General features: G+C 43.7%; 1 protein-coding gene across 6 annotated transcripts in view; it reads left to right on the top strand.

The window, feature by feature from the left end:
- Positions 1–17093, top strand: part of LOC105837654 (heterogeneous nuclear ribonucleoprotein K) — an 84163-nt gene that overhangs the window by 14714 nt on the left and 52356 nt on the right. For 2 of the 6 annotated variants that reach the window (XM_036288697.1, XM_036288702.1), the window contains exons 2-3: positions 9111–9160; positions 15294–15343. The gene's annotated coding sequence lies outside the window, so the exon portion shown is untranslated. The other 4 variants (XM_036288698.1, XM_036288701.1, XM_036288699.1 and 1 more) reach the window with 4 other exon arrangements.

Below are 17093 nucleotides of genomic sequence, written 5' to 3'. Positions count from 1 at the left end.
ATCGCGTTTGTGCGCGCGCGCGCGCGCGCGTGTGTGTGTGTGTGTGTGTGTGTGAAGCTTGCCTACCTACCGGCGCGTTCCCGCGGGACACTTGCGGAAGAACAAACATTTGAAATTCTTTTCTATCATCCTCTATCCCGCCGGTACCTTCCGGTGCCGCGGATTCGATCGAAATCCATTTAACTTGCCGTCGTGGCGTGGATTCGCGATCCCCGAGATTTGCCGATTCGGCCTGATACGCGCGGCCGAGAGAGAGAAAGAAGACAGAGAGAGGGTGGCGGTAATGGCGGTAAGGGTGGTGGTGTGTAGGTGTGTTCGCGTACACGTGTGCGGGTGCTTTCGACGAGCACGGTGAGAGTCGACGTGCCGGGGGTGGAGTGGCGATTAATTATGCAGAAAAGCTGCGATCGATGGAGGAGAACGTGCACCCTTAAAATATTGATACCACGACCGGTCTCTACTACCATAACCGCTCTCTACTATTCTCTACCCTCGATCTAACAACCGAGGCCGCGGACTCGTAGCGAGCGAGGGGGCTGCGTCGCTTTCGCAGACTCTCTCGATTGTTCTATACCTGTAATATCGAATCCACCCAAGTGAAAAGTAATATTCGCCTCGGGTAGTGGGCGGGCGTTCGGAAACCGTCATCTGCTTGCTTTCCGTGTACATGTGCATACCTTATTATTACTGCGCCAGCAATTTTGTTTTGTTTTGTGATATCGGACGCAGACGCTTTAAATCTTTATACGCATACGAGGAAACTGTTTCAAACCCCCCGTTGTATTTTAAAGCGACTGTCGAAAATGTACGTCTATCGCACGGTCGTTCCCATCTCGCAGAATCTACTGTAATTTAAAGAGAGGGGAAAAAGAAGAGAGAGCTATACCTTCGATTGCGTAAGAACCTTGTAATTCAACAACGGAATCTGCCATTTTTCTTTATTATTATTTCGAGTCGAGAATCACCTTTTTTTTGTCCAATATAACGACTAATAACGGTTGATGATGATTGCGGGTAATGTAGAAGACGCAAGCATCTGTCCTCTACGCCATCTCATCCTCCTTCGTTCTCTTCCCGTGACGGCGCTAATCGTCCCCGCTACGAAGTATCCCGAGAGAATTTCCTCTTATTTCGTGAGAGAGGAGTTAATAGAAAAGTTCCGTCCGGGCGAGATTTCCGCCGCGGAACTTCTAAGTTCGTCAATGCCGCGGCACGCCGGCACTAGCGCGCGGGGCAATGGGGAAGATCCGCACGGAAAGACGGGAGCAGGCATTTTCACACTTTCCTTTCCTTCCTCGAAGTTGGAGAAACTCGCCACGAGGAAAGCCCGACGCCGAGTACATTGAGCGGAACGCCCAGGTTCTCACGGTTATGTCGTTCTAATTAAAGAAAAAGCGATGCAAATTTTATTTATTCTGAAAGAAATATCTTTTTGCCATTGCTTATCATGCACTGTTTTTGCGATGCCATTGGTGTTACATGTAACATTTGAACATTAATGAATAATGCGTGACAAAAAGGAGTCTATTTGTTTGAAGCATTGCGGAACGGCTGCTGCGTAATTGTCACCACAGTGTGGTAGTGTTGTAAAAGTCAAGGCTGAAGCGAGAAAACTCTTTGAAAATACCACTGATGAGTGAGTTCTATAATCGAAAAACTACTTTGGGCTTATAACATGAACACGAACATTATGGATAAGAAACTAAGCAGCATCGATTTCTAACTTCCGGGTCACGTTTCTGCGATAAAGTCTACTCAACGACATGCGGTAAATCGATGACTCGCGAATTTATCGAATAAGAGTAAAAAACATGAACATTGTTGGGGGAAAGATAGCGCGACCAATTTTAACTTTTTTTTTTAATTCAGGTTTTATTTTGGTGTCTAAAAATAATTCTAAAACAAACTTAAAACAATTTTTAAAATATTAACTTTGATATATATTTTTGTAGATTTAAACTGTTTTCTTCTTTTTATTTATTTATTTTAATATTATAGTAAAATTGAATTTTGGTCAAAAGCACAACACTTATGACCAATATATGATACTGAACAATAAATAAAAGATAAATAAAACTATATATAAAAGGAAGTTAAGATAATTTTATATTTATATCTTGAACGTTTCTTTTGATAATTGTACAAAGTTTTGTGTGAAAATTATTAAATTTAAAAAATTCTTGAAATTACTTTGTATATATTTCAACAGTAATTGATTTTTCTTAGCATCACATATTTATCTCTTTATTATTACAGGTTGTAAAGCACTTTTAGTAGTCAAACTGCAAATTATATATTTTTATTTTTATAAATATCGAATAGTTTTACAGGATAACAATTTGGTCGAAGGTACAACGGATTAAAGAAACACTTTCCTGGTTGCAATATTTGAGAATTATCGGTGAAAATTATGTTGGATTTTGCCAATTTTTGTATAAATATGACGTTTTCTTATTTCTCGAAATCGTGTATATTGATCGTCTCGGCATATATTTATATCAGATCGGTACGAAAATAAACTCGAGAATTGGCACGATTCGATGGAGAGCGCGTGCCAGAAATATTGGGCGGGACCGACCAGAAGAGTCTCTCAGTCGCTAAATCGCCTTCTACATTCATAATTTCCAAGCTATACTTTTAACAAATTTGAATCGCGATCGGATAAATTATTCTCTTCTCAGTCGTACACTACGCGATATATGATTTACTACACACTTTCGCAAGCGCGCGTTTTCCGAGACCGCAAATGTGAATATAACTCGCCCGAGCACTTTTGATGTAAACTTGTAATAGAATTATCTTCGTGGCTACAGCGCGTATACGTCAGTATTAAGATACGACTCAAGGCTGAAAGGGTTAATTACGACATCCCGTCGTATCTGTTTACGAGAGACGCAACCGCTGGTGAACCAGTGGCAATAAATTCCTTGAGGTGGAGGTCCGCGATAAAAACGCCTTCCGCCCAAAGAGAATGAGGGCTTCTCGCGAAAGTAGCTCGCGCGAAATAATTCGCAAGGAACGAAGAAACCACGCGGTTACCGCCGTTTGATCGTGAACGATGGGAGCGTTTGAGCGTTTTCGCGTGGAACGCCTGATGGTCGCACGATGGTGAAGACCATTGTCCTCGCGCCAGAGCCGGTTTCGAAAGCTAGAAAAAATCGTTGCCGATACGAGGGTGGGGCGAAGAGGGAGCGGCGATGGAGAGGGAGAAAGAGCGAGATAGACAGAAACAGTCCTCGCGGTTGTACTCGCCTTCCTCCGTAGCTCGATGAAAACGATCCGAGGAATCTTTCTCACGACCCGGGGGCATCCTGGGACCGCGGTGTCGAAGGACTGCGAGTTAAATGAAAGGGAACGAGACCGGCGATGGCCTATCTTTCTTCGCTCCGCTCGGTCCGCCGACTTCTCTGGACATTCCACTCGTTTATTACGCCGCTGTTTACCGGACAGTCTCATTTTCGGCCGGGTTTATCCGCCCGATTCTTCCCTCGGACATGGAGAACGACCATCGGTCGATACGTTCGATTACTCCATTAATTTGGAGATATTAGTGAAGTTTTCGAAATTAGTCGACTCGCGTTTATTTTAATCCTGAAAATTCTGGTTTCTATCGCAATTGTGATTTCAATTTTTGTCAGGTTTGTTGCCATCCGTTTTTCTTCATCGCAATACTCATGATTCTGTCGTATACTTTTTTGCAGGAAAAAGTCCGCAACCGCATCATAGTTTTCTCATGTGTTTTTACGTCTACGAAACATCTTGGGTAGCGATAAATTCTCCTTCTGCTTCCTGACTCTTCCTTCGCGTCTTCTTATCGCTGTCTTTCTCTCTCTCTCTCATGTACTCTCCCTTTTCCTACGAAGTCGCTCGTGATTCCGTTCATTCACCCTTTCCGGTCATCACCCTCTCTTCGCGCGCTACCTTCACTGTTCCCGCATTGTTGTCTCTTCGCGAGAACTCACTTCCGCGACTTCTCAGAATCGTTTACCACGCAGCATCCACCTTCTTAATAAATAAAGATGAATGTCTAGCTTTCTTTTTTTAACTAAAAGTTGAGTTACGAAGACGCGGTCTATAATGTAGCGTGTATATAAACAAGATTTACTTTTTAAAACTTTTTAATGAATGGAGATCCTTATGAGCAGGCAGCACAGTTGCAATTCACACATTTATATCGATAAACTTTGTATTCCTTAAGCGCGTTTGCAATTGTCAACTTTTCCACGGCTACTCTGCAAAATTTTAACAAGCTGCGACAATTTTATCGCCAATTCTAACTTTCGCAATTACGCTTTCTCCGAGGGTGGTGCGTAAAGTGATTTCACTGATGGCTTGAAGAAAGATGTGTTGCGCTCGCAAATAAGAAACGTGAAAACCTTTAGGCTTCACGAAGGATTTATCGTCGGCCGACTCTATGCAGAAAATGCATCGCGTAATCGCCAAGTTTGTCATGCCGCGTTTAGAAATGTTCTCACAGTCGGTCGTTCGTCATCGTCAAAATGAATCTCGCCTTAGTGTTGTTTCGTAGTACCATGATTCGCGCGATACTTTAATTTTGTTTTCAGTAATCTGATCGCGCGCTGCTAATAAAATATAAATTGATAAGAGTCGATAAATTAAAAATTAACATCAGCACACGCTTATTATTTCTTCTCTTCGCAAAGGAGGATTAATTTTAAATGGATGAATGTTAAATAATATACTGTGGTTCTTGATTAAAAATCAATGTATGTACCGTTTAGGTTTTACGCAACCTTTAGATTTATTTGAATCGAGTCGAATAAGCTTCCCGAGTATAAAAATAGAATGTCAGGAAATTGACACTATTTTAGGATGCTGAGAAATTCGAACCAGCTTTGTTTCGGATTGACAGACATTTGTCATATTTTATTAGGTCGAATACAAGATACATGATTGTATGGGCTTAATTGACAAGCGGCATTGGCGAACTCGTTCGCATTGTGCAGGACAACAAGGTTGGCGTGTCAGGTAATACAGTTTCCTCTTAAAAAACAAGGCGAACCAATCGAACCAGTTTCCGCGGAACGAGCAACGTGCACGATATTATCTAATTTCTGAATTATTTATCACACGTCGCCCTTCTTTCTGGATCATGTGCCGCTTTCGCATTTCGGTATCGATTTTACGATATCGATTGTTGGACACGAATATTTAGTCATATTTTTTTATCATCATCCTTCTGTCACGAGGCTTACCAATTGAACTTCCATTCCGAATAAATATTGCACAATCTAAATTTTGACAGCTTAAAATAATCAACAGAGTATCACATGATGTTTATTAAAGAAATATTTTACTTTTTGCCAAACATTAATATTATTTATTAACAAATTCTTGTAAAAATATAATATTGACGTTTGCGTTTAGAGATTTCGCGGTTGAAATTTATGAGCCCTTGTGACGGACGGACCGTGATATATAGCATCGGGTTTACGGAAAAACCGCCGTGCCGGGTGTCTTTTCTTACATCCGCGCTCATTTCGTCGTACTGGAATCAAGTGAACGAGAAGGACCGAGAGATCGATAACGCGAATAATCGAACGTCGAACTGGAACGTCTGTCCTCTCTTCCCCTCGTTTCCTCGTCTCCCGTCTCGAGTATTCTGGTTCCTCTCCAAAGTCGCGAATAATACCGCGGTTCGTGCTCGATAACCGTTCTCTCTCTCTCTCTCTCTCTCTCTCTCTCTCTCTCTCTCTCTCTTCTTTCTCTCTTTACGAGTCTTTGGGGTGGATTTCGATGGTGCGAAGAGGCACGCTGACGATCCGTGTGACAAATGTTCGTTGATCTGAGACGACGGTAAAACGACGTCTGGCAATGTCTGCATTCCGTTCTGCATTCATTTCTTGGATCAGTAATAAGATCTTCAGACACAATATTATCTTTTGTGTTTTTGCACAAAGAATCACATCGATTTGAATTACAGGCTTGTTATTAAACTTGATTTATTTGTAGAGTGAAATCTTTGACAAGACTTTCTTTCCGTTAAAGTTTATTCAGTTTTAAAATCTCTTTATGCACAAATAATCGATAAAATAATATCGTAAAGATGAGATATAACTTACGATACAATTAATATAGTTATGCAATATCGTTGCCTGCCAAATCTATTCGATGTGCGGGATGGAAACGCATATACGCCGAATGCCGTTTCGCCCGGTTATGAGGAAACGCAATTGGGTATTTATACTCGCGCTTGTGACCGTACGTTGCGAAATTAGCAATTAACGCTAACAGCGCTCGTTGTATCTCCATCGCACGGCTTAATTCGAAGTAAGACAGAACGATGTTCGAAGCGCTGACAGTGAATTCTGGGACGTAGCCAGAGTCGAAGCTAATACCATTAACCCAACAATCGCTAAAGTGGCAATTAGACTTCGAAGACGAAGCCGTTTGTGCGACACTTCGGAACTCAGATTCCATATATACGTGCAAAATAGCACGAGATAGAAACTGGTACGCGATGGCGATAGCGAAAACATATTTCATGGAATACTCGGTTTTTTAATCTACGCTCGCTGAATGTTGTATCAATTCATTTATCATTAATCACTCGCGCGCCTTTGTTTCGATTTAAATGGTGTCTTTTTTTATTGCACATACATTATTCAAGTTAAAAATATCTTTCATAATTTATAAATAGCAGCCGTCCTTTCATATCTTGTCAGAAGAATTGTTCGTAGATGCTGAGGGCAGATAAGATCGACATCCGCTCGCGTACAAAGGATGTATCTTAAATGCGAGCCTTTGATACAAAGCGGGAGACTACGGTACAACGAACGCTCTATGTATAAGCGGAGGATTCCCTTTATGAAAATAGGATTCAACGGCACCGGTAGATCCTCCGAGTCTTAGCCTGTCGCTCCGACTTAATTGCCAAGATTATCCTTACGTAAATACATTCCTCTATCGCGCAAGCTGTGTGCGTCGCGGTACCCGAAACGGCCCCGCCGCGATAAGGAGATTGCGAGCTAGCTTGGAAAATAATCGTCGCGAGATGTTAGGGTACCGCGGCTTTTCGCAACCCTTAGTCGACGGTGGCGGTCGCTTTCAACTTTCTCGAAGCCCTTCGGCGGCTGGTAGGGATGAAGATCGGTGGTGGAAGAAAAGCGGTTGCCCTCGAGAATTCCACCCCCTCCCGGGGGTTACGTAGGTGTTAATCGCGGCTTGTGTGCGGGACCGCTGAACGTGGAGAACGTATACGGGGCCGTGTACATCAAGCCGTGTAATATCGACCGTAGATGTTGTTGATGCAAACGGTAACCATGGGTGACTCGGGCCGGTTGACCAATTGCAGTCTTCACGGTGGCCGTGCTCAACCAATCATCTAGCGGTACGCTGCCGGTTTTTTGATTGGGCGATACCAGGGATAAGAGACCAGTTCGAGGCCATCGGGACCCACAAATGAACGTGGACACATCAAGTGGAGAACATCGGTCTGCTGCGACGCAAAGTGCCTGTCGTTCTTCGTCGTCCTCGTTGTCGTCGAACTTGGTCGTCGTCGTCGTCGTCGTCGTCGATCACCTCACTCTTCTCCGTGTGTGATGCGACCTTCGGATAACGTTTTGGATTTTGTGTCTATCTCTCTATCTGCTTATCGGTACCGAGCCTCTTTTGTGTAAGAGTCTTTTTACAATCATTTATGGTTGCTCATCATTCAATACGGTCACCGCACGCTACTATGGACGCACTCGATGTTTCACATTGTATCCCATTTTATAATCTGTAGTCTCTTGATTTGATAAAAAATCGGCGGACTTTTGTTTGTTTTTTCTTTAACGAGTTTTTTTTTTATGCAGCACATTTGTTAACTGAGTGTGAGACGGGATTAGCTTTAAAATAATATCTCTCTGATTGCTTTAAAATGATATCTTTAGATCCTTAGTCTTTCACTTTAAGCCATTTTTAAGACGATCTAAAGACAGTTAAATCTTATTTGGTCCCTTCTTGTATTACATCGATTTAATGTATTATGGCATATTATTATTGATCAGAATTTTTGTTGAAATATTTTATTTTACAACAAGAAAAAAATCGTTACTATCGTTTGATACTAGAGTTTTAACAGGATATTTTCTATGAAATTGGAATAACAAATCGCTTTTAGTTTTAGCCTAATTAAACTTTTGCAAATGCTTTTTTTTATATATTTTGAAATTGTTAGAGTTATTCGAGAGACGATTGAATTGGTTTTTTTTGTTCCTCTCATCCAATTCCTCGCATTTCGATGTTCTCAAGGGTACTCGAACCGATTGATTCGGCTTGCTTGCGGTCCGGTTGAAAAGGATACGTCCTAGAGCAGTAGATCGCAAACTAACAAAGTGGATTACAGTGTACTTCGAGCTTCAACACACACGCTTTTCGTCGGTCGAGCGCGTATTTTGCATCGGATTCGCTCGCTTTCCGTCCACCACCACCTCTACCACTATCACCACCGTCACCACCACTACTACCGGCAGTCGCCACTGTCACTGCCGACCCCTCTCGGTTGATCTATGTGTTTGCCAGAGCAAAATTAAGTTATTTCATTATCGCACGCCATTGTAGCTACTCCCGTCTGTATAGACATGCCATTGTTTCGGCGCCGAGGTGGCTTCGTCGGTCTCGTCGGAGAAAAAACAAAATTTGCACATCAGAAGGATTCTATATTTTGTCTCTCTCACGATTAAGTGACGCATTAATCTAAAATTCGACGCGCTATACTTTTTCACGATATATTATATCATTTCTGTCTTTCATGCCGTGAATTTGTGATTTCTTTCTCAAAAATACATTTTTTAATTTTTATAACTTGTGTGCAAAACTATATATATTGAGGAGTTAAATGTCTTACGGAGGATGGAGGGGAATACGTTCGAGTCAACATCTAGCGCGTTATTGGAGCGAAAATAAACGCGCATCTCGCATGTTTTGTTTGTGTACTGTTTGTGAGTGTGTACGCCGAGTGTGTCGCAATTTTCGCTTAGAAAGTTCCACAATACGTGCGCGCGTCTCCTCCAAAAACGACAGTTTGGCGGACAGTCTCGTCTTGTCGAGCTCGCGTCGTTAATTGTGGCGAACCGGTCGTAACTTTGTCGTGTTTTGTGTTTCAGACGGGTGGAAAGCTGCCGTTGATCGCAGAGTAATTTACCTCCGTGTCAAGGTGAGTTGATAAGTTCCTTTTTACTCCGAAAATTACCTAATTCGCAAACTTGAGAGAATGCGATGGAGTTAGTGCCGTGCGATAGCGCGAGGCTACTGCCGCGATTGACAACAATTCATTTATCACATTGATATTATCCCCCGTATAAATTACGTTAAATGGATCGATAAATTTCCGCGTGAGCGACATCGCGTATAAATTTCAAGGGTAGCGAGTCAATGTTGCGCAAGTTGCGCTAATAATTATCACGTTACTAGGACTATACCTTTTTTAATTGTTAATTACGAGCCAGCTCTCGCGCGCTCTTTCTGCTTGTGTACAGGAATACCCGATAAGATCGTCGCATCATTATTGTTCTTTATTCCGGGAAAGACCGGGTACGTCGACGTCAGGGTACGTACGCTCGTACAATTCTCTCCGGTTTCTCCGGGTTTTCTGACATCGCCGTGCGAAATTTGCCCATTCAAAATATGCTTTCATAGCCGATCGCGTAAGGATAAGATATCCTCGTACTCGTACTGCATTCGAATGAGCAGCCGAGGAGACGAAGGAGCGAAGAAACTCTTGCGATTGCCTTGCCAAAGCCAACTGTTCCCTCCGTGCCGTTTTCATTCAATTAGACTCGCTATTTATATCCACCAGGGCGAGCCTCGGGAGATTACTTGATGATAATCAAGTGTTGGAAATGCGCGACGATTTTCCAACCACTGTGAAAGGTATGACGCTTTTAATTATGTCACCTGAGCGGCTAATGAAACCGGAATGAGATGTCATTAAAATTGCGTATATTTTTGCGCGTGATCGTATAATTTCGTTTAATGCTATCACTTTACCGCAGAGGACATAACAGTTCTAATACACGCTGTTACCACGATAACAGCCAACAATAGCTTTTTTGTCACGACTCGCGTAAAAACAACGAATATATATAGTCAACATTTGTGTGCCAATTTATCCGTAACAAATTACATTTTACGTCTTGGAAGGTAAAGTAATTATTCTGAGATGAGGTAAAATATCGTGCGGCTTCGAGAAGCGGTTTTCCCCAAATGCTTATTAAATTTCCCTTACGCCTTTTCTGGAGAATTCAATTAACGCAAACCGTTACATCGCGATGCGGGATTAACGTAAGTCGCTGTAACACCTGACGTGGATAACCAGTTTCGACACGAGAGTGAAATAAAGCTTTCCGTTTCTTTCCCCCTGGCTCGAGAAGAGATAGAAGAGAGAGAAAGAGATAGGGAGATAGGGAGAATCACGAAGCGTGACTGCGGATCCTCGCGCGCGTCTCAGCCATGAAATCGCAGTACATCGTGTCCCTCTCACTCTCGTTCCCGTGTCTCTTCTCTTTCTCCGCTATATTTTATTTCGCGTCTTCATTTCGTCGTTTTCGTTCCATCATGCCGCCGGCACGGAGGACGGAAACGTCTCGTCTTTCTTGAATCGCAACAATAATGGTTGATCATTATTTAACCGCGCGCTATATTGCTATATTGCTATAACCGACAATTACGGGCTACCACTGATACCAGTAATTATTTAACGTGCTCGAGCGCGAGCCCCCGTCGACTCTCCTGAGCGTCTCTATCGAGCGCGAACTTGATCCCATTCTCGACAACGTACGCGTAATTGCAACGCCAATTTTTATTTCGCAAATACACACACAACTGTCAGGATCGATCTTTCTTTGGGGGGGAAAAAAACTTGATTAGATGCCACAGAGTTCTTTCGCTATTTACACATTGTGTTCTGCTTATCTCGCCGAGTTGTATTATCGTTGCTCCAAAAAGTAATTCCTTCATGTTTGTCACGGTTCGTTAATGTCTCGGCAGCGTGTGTGCTAATGGAAAACGGACGGACGTAATTTGAACGCGAATAGAAGGGGATCGATAACGGACATGTCGCGGATTGTCGCGCGTATTTGTCGAATATTAATCAGTCCGCACGTCATTAAGCGAGCTTTTTTGATCGCCGCAGCCTTGACGATACGTGACGATATGTCCTCCAGAAAATAAATCGATACTCGAGACAGATTATAGACTGCTTTTTCCCATATTTTCATATAATCGTAGAGAGCGTTTGCGATTAACAGGAAAGTTATTTTGTGGAGCGATCCTATTGTCTATGTTTCGCGCGCGCGCGCGTGTGTGTACATATATACATATATGTATATATTTGACTGCGTGACTTGCGTGATGATAAAATATCATACATGGTGCACACAGTTCTCGTGTGGCTAGGGTTTCCTAGAGTTGCAAATGTTACCGGGGCCGATGAAAATGGGAAACGCGGAAACGTAGAAATCGGAGAAAGTCGTTCCGGCGGGATCGTATACGATGGGAGCATGATGGGAAAACGCGTTGTAAAATCGAGGACGAAAGGGAACGGCGAAAACGAAGAGAGAGAGAGAGAGAGAGAAAGAGAGAGAAATTTATATGTAATACGATAATGTAATTTAGACAGCATGGCGAAGTAGGATTGAGCTATTAGCATATTGAAGAACGACGTATGGAGGTGAAAAAGCCCTGGGATGCTCGCCTGGGAAATGGAAAGAGCAGACGGAAAGAGTCAGATGAAGAGGGTAGTAACCGGATGTCCGCGGAAATCGCAGAGATATACTATATTATACTAGTGCGAGATACGAGACAAGAGTTCAATTTTGTCCTCGATCATAAAACTCGTTTCGCTCGTTCTATCATACGTGATTTTTGAAGCGTGAGAATCTCTTCTCGGTGAAGATTTGGTTTGTCCATTTCAAGATATCTCCTTTAGTTGCCCGCGAGACTAAAATCGCGTTTTCCTTATCGATAAACGGCGCGCGCAAGTCCATCGTAGATTATTTCGACCTTCCTCTTACCCCCTTTTCATCCCTCGGAATACGTTCCGGAACTATATCGCGGGTTTCTGCTGAATCACCCTGTACGTACCGCGGGGATGACGGCGAGGGGAAAGAAAGTAAGGGAAGAAAATAGGAAAAGGGAGGAAGAGAGAGAAGGAGAGTGACAGAACGAAGGGACGAGGGCTCGGCGCATGCGTGCCGACGCAACAATATGGTGAATTCCACGAAGCGGCCCAGTATCCGCCCGACCGTCAGCTGATCGATATACTTCCGCACGCACGCCACGTCATACGCGCCGTACCGCGAGCGACACGCATGTCATGTCATGCCGTACATCGGGCTAACCCGTTACGTGCCGCGACTTTGCGCCGCGCCGCGCCGACCCGCGCGGTGACAACTATCTTCGCCCTCGGGATTCGTGTTTTCTCGCCGTCGTGGTGCACGAGCGGGACGAGTTTCCACGGCGGATTCTTCTCGAGAGTGACCCGAAGGTGAGAGAAAGAACTTTGGCCGGCAGCCGCAGGTATGTCGAAACGTGCGCCATTTGACATCTCCGTGCCGCAAGTGTGAGTCACGAGTGTGCTTCTCTTCGTTAAGGATACATCGGTCGTCGTGATCTCGCGGCACAGAGAAATGATATTGAATCCACGCGCACTGGAATCGTTCGGTTTCAAATTTCGGAGACGCTTTTAGACACTAATAAAGAATCGAGGCTACCATCTAATAAGCGCCAACATTTTGTGTGTAAAATTTTAATCAAAGTGATCGAAATTTACTCACGTAGATCTTCTATTAAAATGTAAGTAGTACTTTCTCATTTCGCAATTATCAATTTTAATTTTTTTTAAAATAATATACAAGTTCTATTGTTATCTAATGACAATGGACAATAGTTTCGAATTTCTCATTAAGCTAACATGGGAAATTCGGAATTGTTTTATTGTTATGAGTTTGCCAGTTTCTTTCAAGAATGTCTCTAAGTTATCCAATAATCGTGCAATATTCTTGTTATACCGCACTCTCCTGTCTCTGCCAGGCGTCGTCGCATTCTCCGTCGGTGAATTTGCCGAGGCGCATAATCTAGTCGGTGTCGAGTGTCGTGGTTTAGTCAGCGTTCGCTGCTCACGTAAGCGACGTAATCGTGCTTTCGGTATAAACAACTGGTCCCTGTTTGTGGACGCGCGTGTCTTCTGGAGCGATGTATGCGCGGCACTCGTGCATTTTCCTATCGGAAAAATCTGGCCTAAAGACCCTGAGTTTTATCACGCGTGACCTCTGGGGTCTCGCGCGGGGAGCAGGGGAGGCCCTTCTTCGCGACCGTAAAATTCTCAGCGCGCAGCGATCTCTGCGAGAGTCGCCGTTCATTGACTCTCTCTGTCTCTGTCTGTCTTGTGCTCGCCGCATCCGCCGTCCTCTTCCCTCGCGCCGCATCGCTATGCATCCGCATTACTCGCGCGCACATTGCAGCTCGATGCCGCGCTACACCGCGCCGCGCATACATCGCTCGCGCGTAGCACATGCCGCTCCTCTTTTCTCCTCTCCGCTCCGTTCCGCTTCTCTTCTCTCCTCTCCTCTCCTCTCCTCTCTTCAGCCACCACGATCTCCCTCCGCGAGCGATTCGCCCCACCAGTACTCGCGGCTTCTCGCGACAAGGAAGAGGTGGACGAGCCTCGCCGGAGAGGAACGAGCCTTGGCCACTTGGCGAAGTTTACTCGTGTTCTCGGCCTAGTATTAGTTCTGGTGCAATCGCGTACGTACGCGAGATTCACGCTCGCGCGAAACTAGTTTGTCTATAAAAGAAAATTTTTTCTCGCGAGAAAATCAACGAAAATCAAGAGGGGAAAAACGTTTGGAAACTCGGACGTTGATGGTTCAGACAGGAGCTCTTACCACCAGGTTCGTTCGTGTCGATCGACTCTTCCGGCCGAGCGTCGTAGGTTTAAAAACGAGAACCGGAAATGGAGGAAACGTCGTGAATCGTCCGTGTATCCAACAACGACACGAAGACGTTCACTGGTGGGATGTAAAAGATCGCTCTCGCGTGGGAAAGTTGAATGAACTTTGGGTGCAGCTGCCGCCGCTGCTGCGTTTGGCACGTTCATTGTCCCTGACCTATCCCGGGGGGCGTCTGGAATTTTCAGCCTTGAGTGCCCGATCGTGATTCGCGAGCGTGCACAGGCCGTGCAGCCGGCGAGTGAAGTTTTGCTCTCCGACATACACCTGGTGACAGTGATCAAGCAAAGTGCTCAAGGTCCGCGTCGATTGGTCCTTGGGTAGCGCGATTGTTTTAACGTCTCGCAGTTTTGTCGTCTCTCGTTGCAAGTGCGTGAATTTAAGTGGCTTCTATCGACCTATGGATTACGATCTCATGGACTATGTTACTCCAATAGTTTTGTTTCACTCCTTGAAACGTTCATCCCCCGAAATTCGCTCATTGAGCAAACTTGCGCGTTTCTGTCGTTATTTTCATCGCTGCTTGCTAGATGCGAGGCTTGTGTGGGCGACTGAGGATTTAATAAGGACACCCTCCACTAACGGCGGTATGCGGGTCAGCCTGCAGTGACCTCGCGTAGATTCCAGAGAGATGCGCGTTGGTTAATCGGGACGATTTATCTCCCAGCGGTTTCGCAATTTCTTTTAAAAACGCCACGTTTATGGCCCGCTTCTAGAGCCGGCCTCCGTCTCCGGACGGCGATAAATAGTTGGACGAGTAGTTATAATTAATTCCGCGCACGTGATAGCGATACTCGGGCCGTGCTCTCGGTCCGCAGTTTTATGACCGCGCGATGCGCTCGGACGTGAGACGCATAAAGTGCGTTTTTCCGCGCCGGCTGTGTAAAAATGCGAAACACAATTTTCTTTCTGCCGAAGTGATGCTTTGTTATTAATTAATGCTAACATAATAGACTCGTAACTCGAAATTTACATCAGCCTGTTTATCACAGAAGCGTATTTGCATATTCAATTTCAATGATGCTGACATTTACAACAAAATATCTAGCACTCACGTTATTTAAGTAGATATTATATTTGTTTTATTTATAATTTTCTTTATCTAATTCAGATGACATATATTAATAATGTGAAATTCGCGAGAGGCTATCTGAAATTCGAGGTGCGCAAGACGATGCGGGTATCCTAATTATCGCGTTCCTTGGCGCGCACAATAGCACTAAGATTGGTCTAAGAGATACGTGATGCTAGCTCGCGAGACATTAATTATAATAATAATAGGAACGCGCGTACGCATATTAAGCGAGAACTAAAACTGACACTTCTGTCTTGATTGTGCAGGTCTTTGTGCTGATTCATCGCGGAGACTGCAAGGGCGGTCATCATTATTGGTGAGTAACGATTATTTATTTTTTTGTCAACTTTGCGTTTTACTGATCGTTATTTGATGAATGCATTTTCTCGTGACGCGGATGACTCGTGCGAAAGAAATCGTCGTAGAAACGCCCTTATTACACCGTTTACGCGTGGTAGAAACGACCCGCGCGTTGAATGGGACTGTGATTAGCGAAAAGCGGGTCGCGACGTTTTCGCCTGCTGGCCGCGAGAGGCGAAGGCGAAAGCAAAGTCGGTACAAAGCAAAACGGTCCGTGCGGAGAAGGGTTAGGGAAGAGAGAGATGCGCGAAGTGGTCAGACTGGTGTAACAGGACGTTACCCCCTGGTTGCATGCAGCAAGGGCAGGATGCGATATTGTTATTGCGCCTTCCTTCATCCTTCGCGCCCGGTTCTCTCGGCCCTACTGCGGGCAGCCAGTGGTTCTCAAAGATTCCCTGGCCTTTGGGCATTTTTATGTTGGAGATCGTTTTACGTCAATTCTCTCTCTCTCTCTCTCTCTCTCTCTCTCTCTCTCTCTTGACGATCAAATTAAATTGAACATATATTTACTTTGCTTGAAAAATAAAAGATACATATATTTTCATTTCTTTTTTATATTAACTCTTAAGGCCCAATTATGAGTATTCTGTGTCTGACTGATTCATGAAAGTTTTTCAAAATTTTAAAGATAATTAAATTGTGTATTTTTTTCTATATTAAAAAAAAATACAAATATATTTGTTCTAAAAACTTTTGAAAATATGTGTTTATAAATTTTTAGATTTTTTGAATCACTTAAAAAAAGAAACATTGATAGCGAGATATTCTCAATTGGACCCAATAAAGTATTTTTGCATTGTTGAGAAAAAAAAGTGTTGATTTGAATAAATTTTTCAACTTGATTAAATTTCTTCAAATTCAAATATTTATGCATCTAACTGAAATACATGAAATATTTGAACTGAAGAGATTGAATCAAGTTGAAAAATTTAATCAAATTAACAACTTTTGTTTCTCAATCTAAGGGTTAATTGTTAATAGGATTTTATTATTAAAATGGCTTTCAGTCGTTCGTATCTATTTGCGGATTTACTCGTACTTTTCTCCTCGTTTTTTTTTTGTTTTTCATTTTCCTCGTTTTCTCCGATGGGAGTAACAAGGATTGGACTGAGTCGAAATCCTGTCGATAGTGTGTTTCGCTTTTTACCTTCGTCCCACGTGTAGTAACATTGTTACGCGCCTCGCACATCTCGCTTTTCATCTCCCATCGCATTCTCATTACTTTTCGCCGCGAGTCGATGTCCCGGTGCGCTGAAACGCGAAGTAGTGAAAACAAATCTATGATCCCGCGGAGATTAAAAATCACGCGTCGCCATAGATTGTGTCTCGCGGCAATGTTATTTCGTCGTGTTTACTCGTGATCGCGATACGCGTCGGATACGCGATACCGTGTCTCGAATACATTCGTTCACATAGTGCGGTCCCTTTAGGTGTTTGCTGTATTCGCGTCCGTCATAAACCACTGTATCAGGTAGACCGCGAAGGGTTAACCTAATACTATGAAATGCAATAGTTAACGCGGCACGACCGAATGAATCAGTCCTTATGGTGGAATTAGCAAACGCGAACAATGGCACTCGGTGGTTTCGCGGTGTTTCCGCAACTCAATCGCGCTGTTATTTCGAAGTCCCAAGTATTACGTCAGCGCGATGTATTTAGATATCACAAAAGATGAGGCATTTAGCATATTTTTATATACCCATTTA

This window comes from Monomorium pharaonis, chromosome 6 (genome assembly GCF_013373865.1).
Source record: "Monomorium pharaonis isolate MP-MQ-018 chromosome 6, ASM1337386v2, whole genome shotgun sequence".
In the NCBI taxonomy this organism is placed as follows: Eukaryota; Metazoa; Arthropoda; class Insecta; order Hymenoptera; family Formicidae; genus Monomorium; species Monomorium pharaonis.
This window is presented reverse-complemented; position numbering and strand designations above follow the sequence as displayed.